This window comes from Sinocyclocheilus grahami, unplaced genomic scaffold (genome assembly GCF_001515645.1).
Source record: "Sinocyclocheilus grahami isolate Dianchi unplaced genomic scaffold, SAMN03320097.WGS_v1.1 scaffold3.1, whole genome shotgun sequence".
Taxonomy (NCBI): domain Eukaryota; kingdom Metazoa; phylum Chordata; class Actinopteri; order Cypriniformes; family Cyprinidae; genus Sinocyclocheilus; species Sinocyclocheilus grahami.
Genome location: NW_015505182.1, coordinates 498,918 through 516,902, shown reverse-complemented (window position 1 = coordinate 516,902; position 17,985 = coordinate 498,918). Strand labels below are relative to the sequence as shown.

The 17,985-nt window shown below is 37.2% G+C and overlaps 1 protein-coding gene across 6 annotated transcripts in view; it reads right to left on the bottom strand.

The window, feature by feature from the left end:
* LOC107557737 (neurofascin) overlaps nt 1-17,985 on the bottom strand; it is a 69,996-nt gene that overhangs the window by 44,610 nt on the left and 7,401 nt on the right. For 3 of the 6 annotated variants that reach the window (XM_016241294.1, XM_016241670.1, XM_016241598.1), the window contains exon 1: nt 5,037-5,505. The exons of 1 other annotated variant lie outside the window; for it this stretch is intronic. The gene's annotated coding sequence lies outside the window, so the exon portion shown is untranslated. Of the gene's footprint in view, nt 1-5,036; nt 5,508-17,985 lie in introns of those variants that run through there. 2 more of the 6 variants (XM_016241805.1, XM_016241734.1) reach the window with 2 other exon arrangements.

Genomic DNA, 17,985 nt, shown 5'->3' with positions numbered 1-17,985 from the left:
TTCTGAATTCATAATAGCATTATGCTTTTATATCTTTTTATGGGCTTTTTATTCCTTTTATTGAGATAGGACAGCACAGAGATAACAGGAAAGCATGGGATGGAGCGGGATCGACAAAGAACCTCGAGACAGGAATCGAATTCGGGTCACCGTGAGCGCAATTGCACTGTATGTCAATACACTTAGCGCCAACAGCATTATGCTTTATTATAATTATTAAATGGGTTTAATATACCATGCAGCCTTGGAAAACGGTCTAATAATGTGTGGATTCTCCGTGGAATGGGCCACTTCCAGTATTTTGCAGGTTACTCGACAAAATGCAATCAAGGATTTTTTAGATAACAGGAAAGCATGGGATGGAGCGGGATCGACAAAGAACCTCGAGACAGGAATCGAATTCGGGTCACCGTGAGCGCAATTGCACTGTATGTCAATACACTTGGCGCCAACAGCATTATGCTTTATTATAATTATTAAATGGGTTTAATATACCATGCAGCCTTGGAAAACGGTCTAATAATGTGTGGATTCTCCGTGGAATGGGCCACTTCCAGTATTTTGCAGGTTACTCGACAAAATGCAATCAAGGATTTTTTTAAATCAAGTACTCTAATTGAACAGAGGAATCATGACAGCCCCATTTTTGTGTAACAAATGTGGACAGTTCTGAGGGAAAGGACAGACATGAGGACATGTCAAACCAAAAACACCCACAAAAGCCGGGAGGAAGGTGGTCTCAACTTCTGTTCTCGTTGACAACCAAACAACCCATCAGTCACGCAATCATAAACACAGCCTCTTGCTCACACTTCACCAGACCTCTTCCCAGGAGCTCACAAAAGGTTCTTCCTGCCTCCCTTGAAGCGCAATGTTTACATGCTCCTTTAGTTTTACATCTATTGTCTGTTTGTCACCCAAATATCTCATATTGTTCAGTAACATCTGCTCCTCACAGAATACACTTCCTGTGTGACCTCTGACACCGTCCATTACCGTATCTTATTAGCCTTTACAGGTCAGAAGGCCACAGTAATAACAGTCCATACAGATGGGCAAAGCGGTCCAATATGCAATGTCCTCCAACTAAAGCTGGGTTGTGGACATACTTATGCTTTAACTTGCACTAAAGATGCTGGACAAATAAACTAAGACTTCAGTGAAGGTAAGACAGATGAGTGTGCAGAGCTGTGTGGATCACATGGTTGCCAGGAGCGATGGTTTAATGTTGCAGAATGACCTAGTTATACCAGGAGAGAGGATGGAGAGAATAGATGCGGGGAGGGGGCGGCAGGGAGAGGAAAGGGAGGGGACACAGAAAAGGGGGACCTTGGAGGAGCAGAATGAAAAGTAGTTTGGTGGAAAGTGAGAGGGAGACGGAAGGAGGAAGGAAGATGGCGGAAAAGCAATGGAGTGAAAGAGGCGTATCTCCAGCCCTGAGGGGAACAATAAATCAATCCCGCCTCTTCCTGATTAGAGCCGAAACTCTTCCTCCTCCTCCCACTCACTGCTGTCAAATATTACCTGATGTATAATAACACCTGCAAAAACCTGGAAAATGACACCGTAGAGACGTTTATGCATAAAAGTAGTCTAAAGTTCTCTCTGGTGTGGATTCAAAGCAGATCTAGTAATATGAGAATATAATATGTAATATGAGAAGAGGCAAGAGCTGTCTGGATGTTTTCCCGGAAGCTGCCAGATGCTGACCTACTCTACTGAAGGTGGGATGAGGGGGATCCTTGCGGCAAGGAGAAGATCTGGGTCATGATGCTCTGATGGTCTTGTAGTGACAAATAAACAAATTTAAAACACATTTTTGACATCACTGGTTTTAAATGACATGATGGTGAAGACTTAATCATGAAAGTCAATGATGGTTAATTATTTAGGTTGATATATTTAAAATAAATTAATGAATGAACTTACATTTTTTTTAGAAAGCTTTGAAGGGGATAAATTATAAAAACACAACATTGTTTTACCATGCTGAGAGTAGCGTAGGATGAAATCCTGAATGTGTCAATTAGATTGTAAAATTAAGACATTTATTTAACAAGGATGCATACGTTTGATCAAAAGAGACAAGAAAAGAGACAGAAAAGACATCATACAAAATATTATATTATATTATTAACAGAAAGTTCAAAATCATGTGTTTGACATTTTAATATAATATAATATAATATAAAAATTTCAAACAAATGATTTAACTTTCTGTTAATGAAAGACTTCTGAAAAAATGCATCAGGGTTTAAAAAAACAACAACAACAAAAAAACTGAACAATAATATTTCTAGGAAATGTTTCTTGAACACCAAATCAGCATATTAGAGTGATGTCTAAAGTATCATGTGACACTGAAAATTCAGGTTTGCCACCACAGGAATAAATTATTAAAATATATATAAAAATGTTTTAATTGAAAACCACTAAATTAAATACTGTATTTTTGATCACAAAGAAGCAGCCTTACTGAGCATAAGAGACTTTGGCTGAAAAACATCTTACCAACCTCAAACCTGAACAGTAGTGTATATGTCAATATTATATGAATTTAAATGTTGATAATTCAACATTAAATATTGATAATTCAACAATTCAAGTGTTGCCAATATTGGATATGTAAAAGTAGATTTAAACCATCAAATTGAAGGAACAACTATTAATGCAAAGATTTAAAACAGCACTACCTTGAAGAGATTTTGACCTTCTCAAATCTAATCATCCCAGAGATGTTTTCTATTTTTCCCCTTTTCAAATGCCCCCTAAGAAATGTGTCTGATTGGGGTCAGTAGTAGTTTTATACACCATTACATGTTCAGGATCAGATATCTAAAGGGAGTTTATTCACTATTCAACACATACTAACCTAGCAGTGGGTTTAATCGGTCTACTGCATGTCTAAAACATGCTGTGCCACAACTGAAATATTTAAGACCCCCTTCTTCTCCTATACCCTTAAAGACTACCACCCTCCTACATCCTTTCAGCACAGCTTTAGTCTAGTTTAGTTCCATTCTAAAGTGAAATTGGATTCTGCCTAATCTCCGCCAGCACATTCGCTTTCCTCTCATTTCCTCCTGCACTGTTTAATTCAGTATTTATCTAATCACAGAAAGGTCACACATTGGAGTAAACAGAACAATGGAAAACCTTCTTTGATGTGTTCTTGTATTGATTTTTTTATTTTATCCTATTTATTCTGTTTTAGTGGATTATAACAATCTGTTTTGCCGTGTGGATATCCTGTAACTCAATAAGACGAGATGAGTTTGTGCCTCGGGAGAGACAGCGATAGGTGGGCAGACAACAGGAACCAATCCTATGGTGCACACACCCAAACCCAGCTCTCCTGCTAATGACCCAATTCATACATACTAATATATGTTTTTAAGTCACTTCATTGTTTCTTTTTATCTTCTTATTTTCTTCCTGCCCACATCTGAACAGAAATGCAACCCAGCTGCTCATAATCCAAACTCTTCTCACCCGAGTTCCTGCCGTAGATGACCTGGTCACTAGGGCTCCATAGCAACAACATCGGGTGAGGGGTGTTTGTGTGTATTTTTGTATTTTTTTGAGTATAACACTCATCCCAGAGGAGAAGTGTGCAACGCCCATTACCAAGCCAGCATGTATATATCCGTAATGGGGTGGCAATGTGTTTTGTTTAAAGTCAAGAGAGAAGGTACAAAATGTACAACCTTTTTATTTACATTATCAGGTCTGTTAAGCACCACATTGTTAAATCAGATTCCAACGACAGGCTTTCAAAGGCATAAAAATGGCAAATAAAAATGAAAACGGTGTAAACCGCACATGTGTGCTGTTGCCTGGATACTAAGTAATAAGGGTTCATTAGAGGTGCAGCAGCTGTGTGTTATTGCACAAAACAGGATTAATAAAAACTATGCTAAAAACATACCACACCGTATATTTCTGATTGATTTCCGTTTGGACCTTTACCACACTGAGACAAAGACAGAAACACAACACTGCAGAGTCTAAATCTACACAGATCGGACAATGACAGCTCATAGGTTGTGCTTGAGGTTGTCAAGGGCAGCTGGCTTCAGTAAATGACCGTTTTCTTCTGAACGCAAGTCACATGCTAGCTAGACACTTAATGCATCTGACTGACAGCTCTAGTTTTTTTTTTTTTTTTTAGAGTAAAACAAAGACTACTCCTCAGTCTGACAGAAGATGACGTCTAGTAATGTGGTGGCAGCGAGATATGCAGACAGACAGAAGACTTTAGAACGAGTGTGAGAGGGCAATGCAACAGAGTTCACAAAGGTCACAGCCGGCGACCCTGATCGCTCAACATGTATCCCAGCGTCCAACTCAGACATCAATATGTACTCATCCACAGCAAACCACTCATCAATAAATGTCTGACTAATTTAGAAAATGACTAAATCATAAATTTACATGCAAAATGTTATTTGGCAAATAATACATTACTCATAATACCGACTACAAGTGGAAGCCCATTAAAAAACAAAGTCTGAAAGGCCCTTTATTAGAATAGCGAGCAGCCACCGTGACCAACCAAAATCACAGCTCAAAGGCACACAACTATTGTCAGAGAGACAATAACACTAAATACAATTTGCCAATCTCGCAAATATTCGGTATAATCTCTCAAATATTTAATGTAACCTTTCAAATATTTATTTCATGTCAAATTTAAAAGTATTCATTTTCTTTAAAAAGGTTATACATTTCATATTTATGTTTATTTAAATATTTATATATTTTGAATGTTCATTAAAAGCTTAACATAGCTAACTAAAATAACAGAATAAGATCCACAAGTCTAAACGTGTCAGACCAACAAAGCCCGGTGTAACGTGGTCAGCATGTGGGATGAAACACACATAAGAATGAATGAAAGAAAAAAGACACATGCTGGCAAGCCCTCTCTCTCCTTCCAAAAACAAAAAAAGGCAATTATCAGCCCTCTGTAGTCTGCTTTTGAATCCAGGCAGAGACACACCAATGAAATACATAAGAAAACAAATCCAATTTACCTCTTAGGCAAGAAGGTCTCCGTAACTGGTAAGAGTGAGCTGGCCTGTCATCTCTATTAGAGTAGATTCCTCATTTATTTGTGCTGGCTGTTTGCTTGCTTTAAAATCCTTTGACTAGAGGAGTAGGTCACTGTGGCTTACAGCCTGTGCCATCAAGAAGCAAAACATGTGTGTAGTTCCTTAATGACGTGTCTTCTGGGGGCTGTTGTGCCTCTGTGCATCCTTACCTCAAGCCCTTACTAACTGTCTCTGATGTTCCCTCTCTCTTTCTGCCTCCCTCACGCACAGCAAACACAGATTCCCCCGTCTGCCACCTCCTACTTTGACTTATCCCCGCCCACCTTATGAATAGTTAATCACCATGTGGGCAGACCCCTCCCCCCTTTGAAAAAGATCTACACACACGTGCTCCACAGAACAAAAAACGCATACACACATCAAGGAAAAACACAAATGCATGACATGTATGTAAAACCGAGGCAGTCGGGTGTGCTGTCCTCCCCCTCTCTGAGCGGGATACCGCCTGCTCTCAGCTGGGGGGGATTTAGCGTTTCTCAGGCTGGGCTGGGAGACTCTCCCCTCCTCCAGGCTTTCCCTCTGAGCTTGACCTCTCAATTTCGACCCGCGTCTCAATCTCGTGTACGTCTGGACCCCTTTTTACTCCCTGCTTGCCCTCATGTCACCTACTGACAAATCAATACAATGTCAACAACATGCAAATGCTCACTATATATGATTAGAGAAGCCTAATAGAGACCAATAGATGCCAGTGCCAGAGAGTTAGAGTAAAATGATAAAGATATTTAAACTCTTGCTTCTAGTCAAAACAAACAAAAAAAAGTTCATTAAAGAAGTAGTACTTAATTCCGCATTCAAGATTGAAATTGCTTAGCGCATGTTGATATATAGCACAATGTGACATACTAGCAAGGTCAAACACTTTCATAGCAACATCATTAAGAGCAATCTAATAATGTAAACACCTTCTGAGAAGATTCTAATTAAAATTAGCTGTTGGACAGTCTGACAATATGCAGCAATAATTGCAAATATGTCATGCATGTTATTCTGATGTAGTGGCTTATCATATTAAAATCAACAATGATTGCTGTATTATTAATGCACAACAAAATTATATACTATGTATGTAATACTAAATAGTACTATGGAATTATATATTTTAGTTTTTTTAAATCTCATGGCAAATATTTTTTTTTGTGGGGTGGCATACTTTTTTAAATACAGTGAAAGCAGTAATTTGTGAAAAATGATTATAATTTGTACAGCTTTTCTATTTTAAAATGCAATTTACTTATGTAATAAAGTCTTCAGTGTCACGTGATCCCTCTGAAATGCTCAAGAAACATTTCTTATTATAGTCAGTGTTGAAAATAATTGTACTGCTTAATATTTTCTGTGAGAACATTGATACATTTTTCCAGGATTCTTTAATGAATAAAAAGTTCAAAAGAGCAGCATTTAATTGAAATATTTCTGTAACATGAATGCCTTTACTGTCACTTTTGATCAATTTGATGCAACCTTGCTGAAATAATTAATTCATAAACCATGGTATATGAATATGGTAATTGTGCAGTACCATCTTATATGTGTCAAAGTACCAGTTTGTACCATCTACAGTAGTACCCTCATACAGGACCAATGCTTAAATTTACGGTGCCCAGGACATAAATTAAGCATAAAAACCTTATTAAGCTTCACTTGTCAGTGTCTGGGGTAACATTCCCTTTTTTGTTATCATTTTGCACACATGTATGGAACAAATTAAAATCAGAATATTTTCAAGAAACTCTCATCTCAATGTCTAAATTAAGTGCACAGGTCAAGCCAAATTACTATAGCTTACATCTAAAACCCAAGGAGTGCAGGTGATTGACAGCTTAACTCTAAGCAGGACCCTTGATCCCGTGTCTCCAAGGTGGATTTGTAATTTGAAGGTATTTAGTTTCTAAAGGTACGCACATTAAATTATGATAAGGGGTCTCCTCTGTGACTGCATATCTATCTTCAGGAGTTTAACCGTAAGCATGAATACAAAGATAACAGCTCAAAACCTAATTTCAATGCAAAGTGAGATTAAACACTGCAGCAACTTGTCTATTCCCCAGTTTGCTTCGCAGATCAAGGAATGTGGAGATTAAACAGTGTGTGTGGCTATAGTGTATTTGCTTGTGACCTCAAACATGTACAGTCCAAGCCCAGTGAAGGGCAGAATGGGTTTACCTTATTATGAGAAATGTTTTAAATTTTTTCCTTTCCACTGACGTCTTTTGTGGGGGCTCCTGTGTTGGCAGATGCAAAACAGAGGGAGTAAGCCTAAATAAAAGGTTTGTTTCAGTTCTTCATGATTGGCATAGAAATAACAAGGAGCTGGAAGATCTAAATCACTCTGGGGAAGCAGTGAGAAACAGAAAAGACATTTGAAACAGGACTGAAACTCCCTGACACAACTCTATGCATCTGATAGCTATGGGAATAATAAAGAATTGAATGATTCTGGTTCTACTTCCAACTACTATTAATGATTTGGTTCCTTAATAGTTCTGTTAATGATTCTTTTAGTACTTTTAATGAAGAAATAGGAAATAAATGCAGTTTCATTTCAATTTAGGTCATTAGCAATCTCTTGCCAAATGAAGAATAATTTAAGATTTCAATAGAACAGGGAAAAAAGCAATACAATTCTTTCATAAACATTTCACATATTGAGAAATTGTGGTGCCGCTAGTGATAAATGCATGTTTGAGAACCATTAACACAATGCAAATTTGCATTTGGTTATGGTATTTCACCAGTACTGAATAAGGTTACAGTTGTTGTTGTTGTTGTTTTTTTTTAAAATAAGGATATCTTATATAAATACATCATTTCACTTCAGAGGGCCTTTATTAACCCCCCAGAGCTGTGTGGGGCAATTTTTATGATGTATAGGTGCAGTTTTTGGAACTTAAACCCCATTCACTGCCATTATAAAGCTTGGAACATTTTTAAATGTACCTTCCATTGTATTCGTCTGAAAGATGAAAGTCACATGCACTCAAGATGGCTTGAGGGTTAATAAATCATGGGGTTATTTTGGGGTGAACTATCCCTTTAATTTTGGTTTCTTGTTTGGAATTTTTTATTATTTCGGTGCATCATTAAATCATCATTGCATCATTGATCTATTCTATTCTATTCTATTTCAGATTAAACTGGGTGATAAAAAACATGTATACCAAATGGACATTCGCTTCATAATAGATTTTCAATAAAGTGACATTCAGAGATTTTAATTCAATAAGTTCTGAGGTAACGAAACCTGCATTCATGTCATGCAGACATTAAAAGGCTATGAGCAAAGGCATTCCTGCTGTGTTGCCGTGCCATAGCATACAGTCACAAAGGGCCCGTCTTTCAATTGCATCAGGTGTAACGCTAATTGCATTGTTTAAATATTTAAACCAGCTTGAGGGACACAAAGGCAGAGGGATAGGGAGGGGCACGGGTTAAAAAGAGCAAGAGCAGGAGAGGGGCGGAAGAAGAGAAAGAGATGAAAGGAGAAGAAAGGATAGAGGAATATGAATGTATTAGAGAAAGATAGAATTAGAAAGGCTCTTGTTGTTTGTGGAACTCCAGGACAGGACAAGAGTAAAACAAAGAGATGCAACAGTGGAGCATCATGGCTGTTTGAGCAAAGTAAGGCCTCCTTTGTCTGTGTCAGGGCGAAATGAAAGCTGGAATGAGACAAAGTGGATGTTCCTGGGTTTTTTTTCTTTCTTCTTTTTCATCAATCAACGGGGCGGCTCATTAGAGACTAACGAGAGGTCTGAAGAGCACACTTGGGAAGGCTGGGAGCTGCCAGGTTTATGAGAGAGGCCATGTACAAAAGCTGTCAGTAATGAGTTGAAACGGGTCCATGAGAGTCCCACTGTAGTGCATCCCACTCTGACATGTTCAGTCGTGTAACCCAGTGGCTTTTGAACACTTGTTTGTGAATAAAAGGACAAGAGATAAAACACTGTGTATAGCCAGATCAACATAATGGCAGGGTTACTGGTATTGTGAAGAGCAGGCAAAAGCACGCACATCGATCTCAACTGGGTGCTCGACCAAAAAACAAGTAGAAATATTTTAGACGCAAAGTCGGCAACACCAAAGCTCCAAAAGTATCAAAAAAGGGTTACTGGTATTACCAGTTGGTCGCCGTGATTTTGCCAAGTAAGACATGTTCCTGGATCACCCAATCCCTACCCCTAAACCTAACCTTACCCATAATTTATTACTAAAATCAGAAAGAAATGATAGCTGATTAACAAGGATGTAGAAGCACCTAATCCTGATTGTAAGCTTAAAACTAACATTTCCTAAAAAGTTATCTCTCAATTCTGATTGGTTGATTGGAATGATGTTCCAGGATCAACATGGATGTTGATCCAGGAACATGTTGTACTTGGTCAAATCACGCTCACCATTACCAGTTAAAGGAATAGTTTACGCAGACATACGCTACCCTTTGGGGTCAGTAAGAAAAAAAGCTCACCAAGGCTGCATTTATTTGCTTAAAAATACAGCAAAAAAGTTGAGATATTATTACAATTTAAAATAATCAATAGAAGAATATTCATTTGAAATCGAAATATTTTATAAATGTCTTCACGTTTGATCAATTTACTATATCCTTGCTGAATAAAATCATTATTTTCTTTAAAAATAATAAAGTTACTAATTTTTCGATGAACTATTCCTTTAAAGACAGCTTTTGTCTTGTTTCAAAGACAGCACATGTAAGAAAGAAGCATGCGGCATGTTAGCTAATAGCACTTGGCAACAATCCTATTCTCAATGGTTGGTCAGGTCAACAAAGTGTTAAAGTCATCTAGATGAAGTAGTATCCAGGTGCACATGCTAGTTCCCATGCCTCCCATCTGTTTATGTAATATATCACTTCCTTACTCAATAAGAGGCATTATACATCACAAATAGGCCAGTTTTCCCTACATGAACACCACAGAAATCAAATTTGACACCTTTGATATCTACTAAACCCATGATAGATGTTAACTATTCTGGGGTGCGTTTCCCAAAGACCTGGGGTGCATTTCTAAAAGACCTGTAAAGAGTACAAAAAACGTTGAAAAGTTCTCTCTGATCCTGCTGATGAGGTCTGGGCAGCTCTTGCAGACAGCTGGTCTTTCGTTTATCAGGTCTATACCTCTCCACACACATTCTGTCCTGGTCTGTCCCACCCTCCATTGATCCAAAGACCCCTCTCCACTTATCCTGCTGTGTACAGAGCCGGTCAGAGGGTTAGATTAATGGTGGCCCTTCAGAACAGCTGCTGCCGAAGGCCAAGCAGATACATCCACATTAGTCTTGCGACTCTTGAGACAGTTCTTCCTTTCTTCCATGATCCAATTCACTCTCTTCTTACATATATTTAACAGTCACATAAAGAGGAAAAATCAAAGAAAGAAAAAAAGAGTTTTTATGACCAGAAACAACATAAATTATATCCGAATCAATGATATTGATTCACTTTCATATATATCCTGAAGCTCTTCTTTTGGGCACTTTAAAGTGAAAATCACTCCCTCAGTTCCTCGTTTCTTGCTGTACACTCTTAAAAATAAAGGTGCTTCAAAAGGTTCTTCAAGCGATGCCATAGAAGAACCATTTTTGGTTCCACAAAGAACCATCCAGTCAAAGGTTCTTTAAAGAACCATCTCTTTCTTACCTTTTTATAATCTGAAGAACCTTCTTTCGCCACAAAGAACCTTTTGTGAAACAGAAAGGTTCTTCAGATGTTAAAGGTTCTTTATGGAACCATTTAGACGAAAAGGTTATTCAATGGCATCGTGAATCACATTTATTTTTAAGAGTGTAGCTCATATTCACATATTATTAACACAAAATGTAAAGATTAAAACACTTGGATTCAGTAGCTTCATAAATAGAAAGTGTCTCATGAACATGGGTCGTGACATCATTAGTTATGTAAAGCATTAAATTAGTTAATTAAATAGTTGAAGGGTCATAGGTTAAAACTCATGTCCCTTGTCCAACCACAGAGCAGATGTCAGGTAGGCCACAGCCTTGACACAAACACAATAACTCTAACAGCAGGGTACCTGGCTGTCTGAGTTTCCCCCCAATAAGCCTATTATTAACATTAACATTTTTAAATGAATTTTCATTTTTATTATTATTCTATGTTTAAGTTTGAACATCCATCCTTTGGTAAGAGTAGTCGTCACAATTTTAAAATGTAGCTGACCTATTTGGGGGATATCATATTCATAAATTAGTTTCCACAAAGAACCCAATTGTTCACTTTTAAGACATTACTGTTGTGATTAGTAATTAATTGGTTACTCTTTATTAACTGGTCATAGTTCACAAGTAGTTCTCAATGAGGATATTTTTATTTAATAATTATCAAATATCTAATAAGTAACTACCTTTGTCTTAAATTTGCTACTACTTACTGCTTAGTTAATCTTGCTTCTCTATTAGTTAATAGTATTAAGTTAAGTGTTAATGTAGTACTACCTATTACTTCCTGCATAGTTACTTGTTAACAACGAAACATTATTCTAAAGTGTTACCTAATACATAGTTTTACAAAGCTATTATCAGGGCACGTGAGCAGAGCATAGCATCACAAGAGGGTAGCGTCATTTTACCAGTGTTGCACAGTACACCTGTAATACACCACGTTACAGCACAGTACTGCAATTGCAAACAGGAACAAGTATACTACATAGAAATGTCCTGTCGTTATTTGAGCAGACTTTGCTTTTCCGGTGAGCATGAGCAATACACAAGTGAAGCATTCGCATTTGGGCCGCAAACAACTCAACAGAACGCAAAATCATAGAACAGAATATTGATTGGATCGTCACACAGCTGAACACTGTTTTTTTCTCTCTCGGCCAAAAACCGAAAATGCCATTTTTGGCCAATAATTTCAGCGGCCGAAATTTCATTGCATCCCTAATAAATGAATGATGAAACCTTACAATTACAATTACAAAAGTAAGTCAAGAGCAGTGAGTGATTTTTTCGTTTGTCTTTTGTTGTTTGATTAATATTAACGACACAGACAGCAATCAGTTTGATAGACTGCTGTGTCTTTAAGACTAAGGCTATGTAAGTCTGAATAAACACGACTATGTCGTGTATGAAATAATGTCTGTGTGCATGTGTGTAAAACAACAACTGACGAATTATATATAATCATTTGTAATATATATTACAAATTGCATATTCATTGTTGTGATTAATTGTGGCTGGAACAATAATGCAGCTGTAAAAATAGTTTCCTGCTGAAATTCATCATGACTAGATAGACACAGTGAGTTTGTCTTTACTATAAACTTTAGATGTGATCCACCTCATAGTAACAATCCTGCCAGATCGTCCATCCTTTGAGTGAGAGTGTAACGTTACAGGTCGGCCGATGTTGTCTGGGGGTTTGGCAAAAGGAGAGTGGGACTGTGGGTGGTGCTCGGGTGGTGACTGAAGGCGGTGACTGTGTAGTTCTGACGTCAACTTTTTATGCAAGTCACATCGGTTCATGAAAAATCACAGCTACTTTATGCAGGCTGTGTGCATTTTACTGTGGACTGACTGTTTTGAAACTTATATGGTAGTTAAATAGCCCCTAGACCTCAGTTATCGTGAAAAAAGCCAGGAATTTTCAGTTTTGACAATATGGGACCTTTAAACACATGACTTGCATGATGATTATGGTGTAAACGGATGTGAGATTCCTGTCACATCTGTGTCAATCAAGTAAAACATTTTGAGATAAAGCACATGCGCATACACACACACGTGACAGCAAACTTTTGTGGGCCAGACATCGAAAACATATGGATCAGGATGAAACGCACCACAGATCAGGGCTCTGAGCGTTCAACTGTGTCAGTTGAAGAGTCAACCATGGGTCTGACATCCAGTGTGTTAAGCCCTGGGGTCGCGGTTCAGTTTAGTCTCCAGACCTACTTTACATCTACACTGACAGAAGGCTGAATCAGAGTGAGTGTTAACAAAAACCCCTTCCCTACATGTCGGTCAAGCAGCGGCTGTCGTGCGCAGGCCCGCTGAACCCTCCCCCTCCCCCTCGGCTCTTCAGGAGCCTCTATCAACAGGAGGTGTTGTCATTTCTTCAGTTAATTGCTGGCAGAGCCCCGATCTGCCCTCAAGAAGTCTGGACAAGGGAGGGAAAGCTTTGGTCTCCCGCTAGAACGCGTGTGCATCCCCCCCAAACGTGCACACACACACACACACACACACACACACACACACAAAGACACACGCACACCAACGTCTAAGAATACAATGGGGAAAGCAGCTGGAATGCAGAACCACAAGACAGTCCTGCATACGTAATTACAAAACCAAGACAAGCCATCTGTGCCATGGAGATCATAACATCTGCTTCAGATCAATAACATTCACAAATAAAGAAAGTGGATTTTTTTTATCCAAAAGATCATCAATTCAAAGCTTCCTTTTTACAGTATGACATAACATGCAGTTTAAGCCTAAGAACTAATATGAGGGGCCTTTGTAATGATGTAACCTTCCATTGGGATCCAACAGACGCACCTGTTCTGTATGAAAACACTGATAGCGACTTGTAACCCTATACAGGTCTCAGATGGGCTGCTTAAGGGCCCTTCAAAAAGACTAAATAAATTTACATGGGTTTATTCAGACTTGCAAAACAAAGACAGTATCTATGAAGACTGAAGGAAGGATAATACAACTGCAAGGCCATGTGTGTCTCTGGATACTATACAGACCCATGCCACTAATGATAGGAAATTAACTTACTGCATTATCTTTCAGACTAAGAATAAGAAAGAACAGTTCAAATTATCTAATATAATTTTTTAAAAGCATACATGCTTAAAAGGCTACATTTATTTGATCAAAACTACACTGAAAACAGTAATATTGTGAAATAGTATTAAACTTATCTATTCGAATATATTTTAAAATGTAATTTATTTCTGTGATGTCATTAGTCTTCAGTGTCACATGATTCTTCAGAAATCATTCTAATATGCTGATTTGGTGCTTAAAAACATTTTTTATTATTATCAATGTTGCTTAATAATTTTGTGGAAACTGATACTTTTTCAGAATTCTTTGAAGTACAGTTGAAATGCACAGCATTTATTTGTAATATAAATCTTTTGAAAGTTTGCACTTTTTTGAGCATAAACAATAAAAAAACAGAGAAATAACATTTTTAGCATTCATTTTCATTCATCTCTATAGTTTGAAATGCCTACAAATATTTGTAAAAAAAAATATTCCCAGACTACAAAAAAGGCAGAAAGAGTGTCATCATGACTGCAGTCTCATCCTCTTGAGAGCCGTGGGAAAAGACAAGGATAAAAGTGTCACTGCTTACCATAAGGTTATTTTAGATGCGTCAAATTACAGACACCCTTCTCTGAGAAACACCTGCAGGCATGGTTATTATTTCTAGGGACAAAATGCTTGTGCCAAACCAAGGTTATCACATCTCAGCTAATTAGATGGAACGAATACAGCCAAAAATACCCACAAATCTTAAAAATATCAGCATAACACTTTCAAGCAGACATTTTAGGCTAATTTAAAGAAGCAGGGATTAAATTAAATGATGAAATGTGATAAAGGGAGTTGTTACCTAACACAACAGGCAGGTCACTGTGAACATCAGGTGAAGCCCTGAATCTGACCAACTGTACATGTAGCAGGCAGAGAGAATCCTTTCAAGAATCAGCGCTTAAAGGGATAGTTTGCCGAAAAAAATAAAATAAAAAGAAAGAATAATTTTTTTATCCATAAGATAATGCATGCTGGCATTTAAAGTGATTTTACTCTAGAAAACATGCCATTTTCTCTTATGGAGTCACATTTAGCAACAGATACAGTCTTATTATAGTTTACTAAAACTAAAAACATTTTTGGTATTTGAAATAAAATGAATGTTAACTGAAATAAAATATTTAAAAATGTACATTTTATATTCTAGTTGTCAAGTCAATATTTCTCATTTACATTTAATTTAACCTTATGCACTAAAATAACTAAAACTAAAATAACTCAACTTAAAAATAAAATATTAACAAAAAATTAAATTAAAAAAATAATTAAAATATTAATAGGAACTATATCTCAATAACATTATAATAAGCTTGATGGAAAGTGAAATGCAGAACTGAGATATTAAATAGATCCCTATAAAAACACCATTAATGAGAAATTACTCTCCATTTGACACACATAAATTTAATGTTTTGTGTCATCAAATTTTTTTATGGCATCCCCTTCCCCCAAGTTAGTTCGCCCTCACCCACCACCTTCATCTTTGGTTATTATATCCCAGCAAGCAACTGTGTTATTGAAACTAATCTTAATTTAATGTTCTCAAATCTAAATTAAACGAAACCCTGACATTTCAAGCTGACCTGTGATGGCACATTAGGTTATAAACACAATCACCTTCTGGGTGACTCAACCACATGAAAGCCAAGAGCAAAACAGTGTGACACTTCTGCACATAAACAGCCGTGGTGACATTGACCTTTGGGTTATGGCCCTGGAGAAGGAAAAATAAACTCCATGTCGTAACCTCACCGAGATAAAGAGCAATCTGTGTCCTCTGAAAGCCATCACAATGACAAACAGATCGATTCAAATGCCTTAAAAGGATATGCTAGTCTAATTAACAGTGACGCAAGGAGATGAGCCAGAGTGATACAATGGAGATGAAACCGAGAATGATGGTTGATAGACATCCCGACATTAACAAACCCTCATTTCCTGACCTTTGCTGAGATTAGCCATTTAGCATTGCGCACAGGATAGGACTGTCTGAACACATTAGCCACTAGCCCATGGTGACCCAATTAACACATCATAAATGAGAAGCTGCAGCATGTAGCCTAACTAGAAGTCTAGGAGCCACAGTGACAGACTTTCGTCTCTCGCTCCTTTCTCGCCTTTTTCTCATTGTTTTGAGCAACTCAGTCGTGATTCTCCCCGTCAGGTGTCAAATTATGCTATTTGTGTCCCTCATATGTGGAAAAAATGACTTTAATGATGAATACCTGATGCGTGATTTTACAATGTTTTAATATGGACATTATCACCATGTTATTTTATGGTTTCATTACATTTGTTGGTACAGGACAATCTTAAAGGGATAGTTTACCCACAAATGAAAATTCTGTCAATAATTACTCACCCTCATGTCGTTCCAAACCCGTAAGACCTTTGTTCATTTTCGGAACCCAAATTAAGATATTTTCGATGAATTTCAAGAGCTTTCTGACCCTGACAGCAATAAACTACCACGTTCAAGGCCCAGAAAGGTCGTAAAGACATCGATAAAATTGTCCATGTGACAACAGCGGTTCAACCTTAGTTTTATGAAGCTATGAAAATACTTCTTGTGCGCAAAGAAAACAAAAATAATTGCTTTATTCAACAATTTCTTCTCTTCCATTTCAGTCTTTGACGCATATCCAATTTGTTATAGTAAATCAATACATAAAATAAGCATATCAGTATATAAAAATACAGTGAAAATTACTCATTACTTTCTCTCGCACCTGGATTATTATATATAAACACCTGGATTTTGGAATTAAACTGTCAAATTGCTTGCCACAAAATATATTAAGCAGCTCAGCGGTTTTTGTTTTTAAAAATAATTTTATAATTACATTTTTGGTAACACTTTACAATAAGGTTCATTAGTTAAACATTAGTTAATGTATAAACTAACATGAACTAACCATGAGCAATACATTTGTTACTGTATTTACTAATCTTCACTAACGTTAGTTAATAAAAATACAGATGTTCATTGTTAGTTCATGTTAGTTCACAGTGCATTAACTAATGTTAACAAGATTTTAACAATGTATTAGTAAATGTTGAAATTAACATTAACAAAGATTAATAAAAGCTGTATAAGTGCAGTTCATTATTAGTTCATGTTAACTAATGTAGTTAACTAATGAACCTTATTGTAAAGTGTTACCACATTTTTATAATAACAACACTGATAATAATAAGAAAAGTTCATCACAAGAATTAATTACCTTTTAAAATGCATTACCATAGAAAACTGTTAATTTAAATAGTATTTTCTTTGTGAGCATAACACACTTGAATGGTAGTGTATCATTAAAATATCAATATCAAAATATATTAAAATGCATTCATTTACTGTAGCTTGAGATGGCACAATGCATTACTTAAACACATTATTTGTCTGTTAGAAATCTTACAGAAATGACATATGAGGACACAAACAGTCCTCTCTTCTCTTTCTCGAAACCTCCCTCCCCTCAAGCCCTGAGGCTCAGGTTTCCCAACAGGAATGAGTCTTCATTTTTTCACATCATCCTGTTCTGACTGCATGACACAAATACAGAAAGCAAAATCTCACAGTAATTGCATGGTACAAGACCGCTGACATAAATAAAGAATCTTCTGTAATATCCCTGAGCTATATGTCCCAAGTGACTCAATGTCAGTCTTAACACATGTGAAACCACACTAATAAGAACAAAGAGGCCAATTTGAAGCTGTATCTATGGCAGTCTAAATGTGGTTCTTCCATTTCTAACAACATCAAGTGCACCTGGAAGTAACAAAACCTCACACCTTGACCTCCCATCCAAAAAGATGGCTTATAATTGTCTGTTTATTTCATTCACACAAGAGAACAAAACAAGACATGCAGCATGTTTTCCTCATTGTTTACGGCGACAGGTGTTTCCACCTGAGCTGATTTTGATGGGGAAATTCCAGGGCTTGCTGGCCTTCTGTGATCCCGAGGGATACACAGATCTAATGAAGGACACCCCCCCCCCCCCCCCCCCCCCCCCCTCCCCCTCCCCCCTCACAAAGCCCAACTTGAAAAAGTTAT